We start from the raw sequence: 8,139 nt of genomic DNA, 5'->3' as shown, positions 1-8,139 counted from the left end.
CATTGATTAACTCCCTAGAAGATAGATTCTTATTGTGAAAAATATCACTTTAATCAGGAATCGAATCAGGATCGCCCGCCTTGTGTTCCGGGCGCCCAGGCAATCTAAGTTCGATTCTTGAGTGAGATGATTTTTCGCAATAAAAATATCTTGTAGGAGGAATCGATCTCGAATTTGATTATCGATTTATTAAAAGAGATTAAAATTCATCCATACCTTATACTACTACATTGCAAATCCGTTAAAAATAATTGCATGTAGTTCTTAATTTAAGCAATCCTAAATTTATGTGTGTATGTGTATGTGTGTACAAATTTAATAGAAAACAGGTTATCAGACATCTAAAATCTTGTCTTCTGAGTAATGCTATTTATTATTAATGCTATTTATTAGAAAATGTATTTTATAACCGCGGAGGAAAAATTCCGGCCGAGTTAATACGACACATATTGCTACATGTTTTCACTCCTGGTTTAGCTCTTCAAATTTCGTGGCTAGGAAGAAAGAAGAATCAAAGGTTAAGAACTCATTTCGCCCGTATATTATTTAGTAAATATGGAATGTTAAAATGTTATAAATATGGAGTTTTAGAATTCTGTAGTACGTAAAGAAATGATTCTTCTTACAGATAGATATAAGATATAAGATAGATGTACTCTTTTTTATAAGGAAAATTTTAATTTTATATATTTGTATAAATATTTGTTTATTAATAGTAATAAGTAAATAAATGAACTCTATCATTCCAGATTTGTCCAGATTTATATAAGATAGAAAATTATATTTGAAATCTGCAATTCTATATTGTAAATCTGTTCAAAATACAGGTTTCTGTTCTAAATAAGTCTGGAATTTTTTATAGTGCATTTACTTATTATTGATAAACACACCGAAGTACAATCAACATTTCGCTTTAAAAAAAGAATCTATCTTTATATTTGTAAGAAAACTCATTGTTTTATTTATTATATTAGGTATTGTGTATATCAGGGGTCGGGGCAAGTGAGCACTGCTCGCGGGCGCTCAATGCCCGCAGGCAACAGTCGAGCGCGCTGGGGCTAGAGTTAAGCGGCTAGACGCAATAAAGTGAGGAGAGGGATAGCAGGAACGTCTGTTCATTGAACGTGCTATTCAAGGAGTAAAAAAATATTGTGTTGCACAAATTCAGACCCAGAATTAGCATAAATTAGTAACTATCTATATTTTAAATAAACCATTCTTACAATAATATTAAATAAGCAACTCTTATAACATTTAATCAATATTTGATTCATATTCAGTTTTCCGATATTATATACGATATATCAGGTGTTATCGTTTTGGCACAACTTAAACGAATTATTGCATTTAAATGTGAATTTGTTAACTGTTCGCGTAATCGCGATTTATTTAATTTCATAATAGAAAATAATTGTTCACATGAATATGTAGAACCAAACATACTCATTATTTTTGCAGCACGAGCATGTAGTCAAGGAAAACGTTCTTGAGATATATATGAATAAAATTATATGATGTCAGTAATTGTACCAAAACGATTTTTAAGAGCAGTGTCACATTTTAAATCTGTTAATTCTAATTGTATATCTGTGTGAACAATATTAATATCAACAATAAAAGATGTCATAAAAATAAGTAAATCTTCTTCTAAAACATTTCCCTAAACTGACAATCGAATTCATTATGTAATAATTGAAGTGAATTTATATATTCTTCATATTGCTTATCTTGAATGTGCATGGCAACAGATAATAAATTTGAAAAATGCAACAACTCTCGAGATTGAAATTGATTGATCCATAAATTAAGTTTGATTTTAAAAGATCTAATTTGATCAAACATATGAATAATTAATTTATCTTTGCCTTGTAGAGAGTAATTTAATGTATTTAAATTATTAGTGATATCCGCAAAAAAGGCGATCCAAGAAGGCTGTGATAGTTCAGGCACAGACTTATCTTTCATTTCTAAAAATATAATTATTTCTTCGCGTAAATGATAGAAACGCTGAAGAGTTTTACCTCGACTAAGCCATCGTGTTTTGCAAAAATAGGAGATGTCGGTATAATCTGACTCTAAAGAAGATAAAAATTCGCGAAATTGACGATGATTCAATCCAGTAGTTCTAATAAAATTTACAACTTTGTTACAATTTTCACATTACTTCGTCATACTTTAAAGATTTTGTACATAATGCCTCTTGATACAATGGATCAAATGTATTTCTTGTTTTGATTGTGCTAGTTTAGACTTTAAACGTCCTACGAAGCCCATATTGTGTCCAATCATTATTGCAGCACCATCCGTAGCAACTTAATTTAAGAAGTTAATTTATCCCAAGATAGATTTATGTTTTCTATTGCTTCTTCAATGCTAAACAATATATCTTCTCCAGTCGTAGTTTTCAGAGGTGTTATATTTAAAAGTTCTCAGAAATAGAGAGATTGCTATCCACACCATGAATAAAAATTGCCAATTGTGCAGTATCAACGATTCAGTACTCTCGTCGAGAGCTAATGAAAAAGCAATAAAATTGTGCTTTAAAATTTTGCTTTTAGTACCAATTGTCGCTCGAGATCTTCAGCTAATTTTTCAATGCGACGTACTACAGTTCGAGAAGAGAGACTAATTGATTTAAATTTATTAATATCATTAGGATATATTGTTTCTGCGACAATTTCTAAACATTGTTTGACAACTGGACCAATGCTATGGACGTGATTCACGTGCAATAAAATGAGCAATTTTGTAACTGGCATACAATGCAGGCTTATTTAATTCCGATTCTTCTTCCTGTATTAGAATAATATCTTTATTAAATATAATGTACCTGATAAAAAATTTTTTATGTAAAAACATATATATATATATATATATTTATATATATTTATACATGTTTATATATATAGTACATATATATGTTCTTATGCGAAAAATTTTTTACGGGTATAATTAAATATAATGAATTAAATTAAAACTGACTACAGTAAAAAACGCATATTTTATATTATAATAGTATGTATATTATGAAAATTACTTTATTGTTGGAAACAGCTGATTTTAAATCGTGCAAAAGTTAAATTCGCTCCGATCCTTCTATCTTGTCATAAGTGGCTCTATGTTTTGTGTTATAATGTCTTCCGACATTATATTTTTTTGAATTCATAATGGTTCCACAGATCAAACATTGCGCTTGATTATCATGCTTCATTATGAACCACTTCTCTTCCCATGAAGAACTGTCCGAACTTGAACTTAAGATTCTTTTCCTTTGATTATCCATTATAAATGTTAAATTATAAGATTGCAAATGTGTCTGACTGTTCTAGACAAGAGACAATTTGATTATACTCTTGCTTAGTTATTGTTTTTCTTTTATTTTGAGCGTTTAACAGATTAATATTAGCAGATGTTTATTTTGAAATTGTTGGAAATTTATTTGAAATTGTTGTTTTTCTTCGCAGAAAAAGGATTATTCTTCTGGATTTAAAAATATAATTTTAAAGCGCTAAGTTAAACGTGATATATGTATTCATAATTTTATGGTTGTATTGTAAGTTTATATTTTAATACATTGTTATTGTTTATATTATTGTTTAATTTTCTTTGTTATATTTAAATTTTCGTTAAACATATTTAAATGTATTAATTATATAATTTTTAATTTTGCAGCACAAATTTTGACAACTTACAATATTTAAAAATAGAGATAAGTATTTTAATTAAAATTTTCTTATAATGAATGCTTATTATTATTATTATTAGGACAATCAAAACATGCTAGAGCATATTTCTTTATTTGACTAATAAAAAAATTAACTAGATATAAGTTGAATTCATAAGAATTTATGCATTTTAAGTCTTATATATATTACAATATTTGCATATTTCATCTTTAAATGGTTTTTTATAACAGCTAAACTGTTATAAAAAAATTTTATGATGTTACAAAGATTCAAGTACTAGTAGTTTAAGACTACACTATCGTTCATATATACACGCAACGCTATTTTTGTAAGTGTGAAATGCGAAACTTTATCCCAAGATACTAAAAATGTTAGATACGCTCCTGAGATGTGCACACAGGCGAGCGCTCGCGAGCGCTCGCGGGCGCCCGTGCTCAATTTCAGCGTTTTGCCGATCCCTGATGTATATGATACATGAATTTTCATACTTTCAAAAGTAGCAACATATATACATAGAGTATTCAAAAATTATTTTGACATTTCTTGTAGATACGTAGAACAAATTAAATTGAATAGGAAAACTCTACCGTTTTGCAAGTTTTGCAATCAATGAGCAGATAATTAATAAAGATATGTGAATCAACATTCAGCTTGTGCACAGCCGCCATTTGTAAAGCATTCTATGTGGCTTCGCCACATATCTAGCGACCGTGAAAGATAAGTAACAACTGTCTCTTGATGAGTAAGACTGTCTCTTCTCGTTGTGCGCTTATCCTTGCCATTAAATGCATGCTCATTCGCAGATATTTATTATTTTCTCATTAATTATTGCAAAAATAGTAAAACAGTAAACGACTTTCTTATTCGATTTAATCCGCTCTAATATGCTCACAAGCAGTATTACAATAATTTTATGACACTCCATATAATATAACAATTAATTATTTACTAGAGGCTGTAAAAAGATAATACAAAAGAATTGATGATCGTATGAGTGAAAGCGTAATAATTGATTGGTTTTGGTGAGCATCGGACAGGATTCCGAAAGGCCGCAATGAAGAGTAACTTTTATCTTAATATATCATTATATTCCTACATTATTTATATTTCCTAATATATATTCTTATAATAATTCTTGTAATTACTAACATATATTTTGTAACAATTCTTGTAATAAATATATTTGTATGACTATATATTTCAAAAAGTACATCTTTTTTATTAATTAATATTTAAACTTAAATGAACTGAAATATTAATAAAAAGAAATGAAATTTTTCAAATTTTGAAATTATAAAAAAGTATTATGTATGTTATAATTTGTAAAGGTATAAACTTTCATTATTTTTAAATCTATTGGAAAATATATTTATAAAAATAATTAAAATTATTTAATTTTGAATATTTTTTATTTAACATTTTATTTGATAATTTACTAAAATAATATATTCCATGTGGAATACATTATTTTAGTATAATTTCATTTTACGTGCAACTTTTTTAAATTTTTCTTTTGATTATTGGACAGTAATACATATTTATTAGAATTTTTCATTTCAAAGGTGAAATTTCTTATTTAAAATGCTTGTTTATAAACTTATTATAACTCTTAAGGCGATATAAAATTCGTTAAATTATTTTGTTGTCATTTACGGGCATAATACTATATTTTTCATAATACAAGAATTCAATTATATAAATCCAATTTTATTTTCTCGTTTTCGCGAATTTAATAATCTCCATTTTTTATGATATTTCTTGTTTATTAAACTCATATTTCACCGATTATGTTTCAGCCTTAGATTTTGATCTTCATAATATGTATACAAAAGTTACTTTTAAAATATTTATTATTTTAATTAGTACAATGTTTCATATATTGTATTCATACATAAAATAGCTTTTAATTAGTAAATTAGTATATTATAAATTAGTATATTGTATTAAAAATAAATAGTCAAAAATTCTATTCATCAAATGTAAGTATATTAATACATTGGATGAATAGCATTTCTACTGAATATTTCTAGTACAAGTAATTATTAACTAAAAATCATATTTTATATATGAATACATTATATAAAAGTTTAATTTCATTGCAATGATTAAAATAATCTAAAATATCTAAAGATCATCTATACATTACTTGCAAAATGAGAAAATTAGATTAATATAGTTTCTCGTGTCATAGAAAATATAGTTTATAAACAAGCATTTTAAATATAAAGTTTTATTTTTGGAATAAAAAATTCTTGAATAAATCCATTTTATATCCTGGATGGGTATAACATCTATCCTACAACCTAAGAACGTCTAATAAACGTACAATAGATGTACACTATATGCACTAACGATGTCTATTAGACATCTTTAGGCGATATGTATATTATTTTGTACGTACAAAAAATGTCTACTGTCGTCTTCGGAACGTCTTTTGGACATCCATGTATGACGAATAGGACGTCTTATAGACGTCTATAGGACGTCCATGTGTTGCGTGGGTATTGTACCTTCACAGTATGATGATTGTTTCTCGTTATTCTCATTTTCGTTCAATTCATAGACAGTGTGTGTTAAATCTTTTTTTTTCATTTGCTGCATATTTAATTTATTTAATTCTTGATTTGTTTTAGTTCTTGATCTCTTGTAAATAGACAGGACTTCTAAAGAAATAAAAGTAAATAAAAATTCTTGTGTAATACTTAAGAAAAATATGTAAAAAAACTAACCTCTAAATATTCTTTTAGCCGATTCCCGATCAGTTTGAATTTTAAATGTAACATCTTCATTTATATAAACATTAAAATTTAATCTAAATCCATATCTTGAAAACGAACTATAAAAAGATAAATAAAAAAATTATAATAAAAATAAAAATGAAAGAATCCTACTTTTTTTTACACTTCTCACGTCTTTTTTTTAGATTCCTAACCTAGAGACACTACAATCAGAGCTGGTCACGATTCTGATCCGCCAATCAGAGATTCTAATCCGCCATGTTTTGGCTAAATTCTACGAGAAAAAAAGAAATATACATCATCTCATTCTAATCAATACGTGTTTTGGTAGAGTGAAAGAAATATACACCATCTCACTTTAACCAATAGAGATATTTTTTACTTATTGAGCATGTGTATTAAACACATGTTCAATACACTTAAATCAATACACGCAAAGCGTGATAATATATTATTAAATAATAGAGATACTAAAATTGCAAAATATAGTCATAAATTAATTAATTGTGATAAATCAATATAAAAAATAGGTGGATGTTCATTTTTTTATTTAAATTTTATTGTATGTAATAAAGTTTGTTTATAATAATAATAAATATGTATAATAATCTTTTCTAAAAAAGGCATGACATCGATATTTGCATCTTTCGAAATTTCCTCGAAGTTTATTGTTGATGCTTTTCCGCGATGGGAATTTCTCTTGCTACGCTAACTTTGAAAAGCTGTCATCGTATTAATTTCACAGAGGATCGTTTTGACAATTGTGTATCAAAAAATTAAAAATATTATAGTGTAATAGTAATATTAGGTGTACAAAAAAGTTCTGAACCTTTTTTTGTAAAATTCAATCTTTATTCAAAAACAAACAAAAAAATATTAATCAGAGAAATATTCCCCGTTTGCATCAACGACCTTTTGCCATCTTTCGGGTAGCTTGCGAATTCCTTGACGATAGAAGCTCACCGGCTTCGAAGCGATAAAGTCATTAATGCATTTTCGTATCTCTTCAAATCTCGAAATGTGTATCAGCCAAATGATGCTGCAGCGACCGGAATAGGTAGTAATCGGAAGGCGCCATGTCTGGGCTATACGCCGCGTGCGGGAGAAGTTCCCATCCTAACGCAAAGATATGGTCCTGAGTCGCTTTCGCAACATGTGGTCGCATTGTCATGAAGCAAGATCATTTTACGACGTTCTTGGCCAGTAAATGGCCTCTTTTCTTCTAATGCATCGCTCAAATTGATCAATTGTTGTTGGTAGCGGTCTGCCGTGATTGTTTCACCCGGTTGTAATAACTCGTAATACAACACACTTTTCCAATCCCACCAGATACAGAGCAAAATCTTCTTGGCATGGATATTGGGCTTTGGCGTCGATGTCGAAGGTTGATCAAAGTCAACCCATGATTTTCTACGTTTAGGGTTATCATAAAGAATCCACTTTTCATCGCCTGTAATGATTTTGTGCGGAAAATCTTTTTTCCAGAACTTTGAAAACAAAGTGAGTACAGTGTCACGCTGACGATTTTTGTTATCTTCGGACAATTCATGCGGGACCCATCTGCCTTCCTTCTGAACCTTTCCCATCGTATGTAAACGTACGGAAATGGTTTGCTGCGTAACGCCAAGCTGTTCTGCAAGCTCCTTTTCAGTTTGCGCAGAGTTTATATCCAGCAGTGCTTGCAATTCGTCCGTTTCAATCTTTTGAGGGCGTCC

The 8,139-nt window shown here is 28.7% G+C and overlaps 1 pseudogene across 1 annotated transcript; it reads left to right on the top strand.

The window, feature by feature from the left end:
- Positions 1 to 380: 380 nt before the first annotated feature.
- On the top strand, positions 381 to 4,751 carry LOC112552398 (uncharacterized; annotated as a pseudogene). The gene is made up of 4 exons (XR_016138670.1): positions 381 to 517; positions 975 to 1,057; positions 2,559 to 2,610; positions 4,664 to 4,751. The product of XR_016138670.1 is annotated as an uncharacterized LOC112552398 (transcript).
- The last annotated feature ends 3,388 nt before the right edge of the window (positions 4,752 to 8,139 follow it).

Source organism: Pogonomyrmex barbatus, unplaced genomic scaffold (genome assembly GCF_055798465.1).
Source record: "Pogonomyrmex barbatus isolate J1 unplaced genomic scaffold, ASM5579846v1 scaffold16, whole genome shotgun sequence".
In the NCBI taxonomy this organism is placed as follows: domain Eukaryota; kingdom Metazoa; phylum Arthropoda; class Insecta; order Hymenoptera; family Formicidae; genus Pogonomyrmex; species Pogonomyrmex barbatus.
This window is presented reverse-complemented; position numbering and strand designations above follow the sequence as displayed.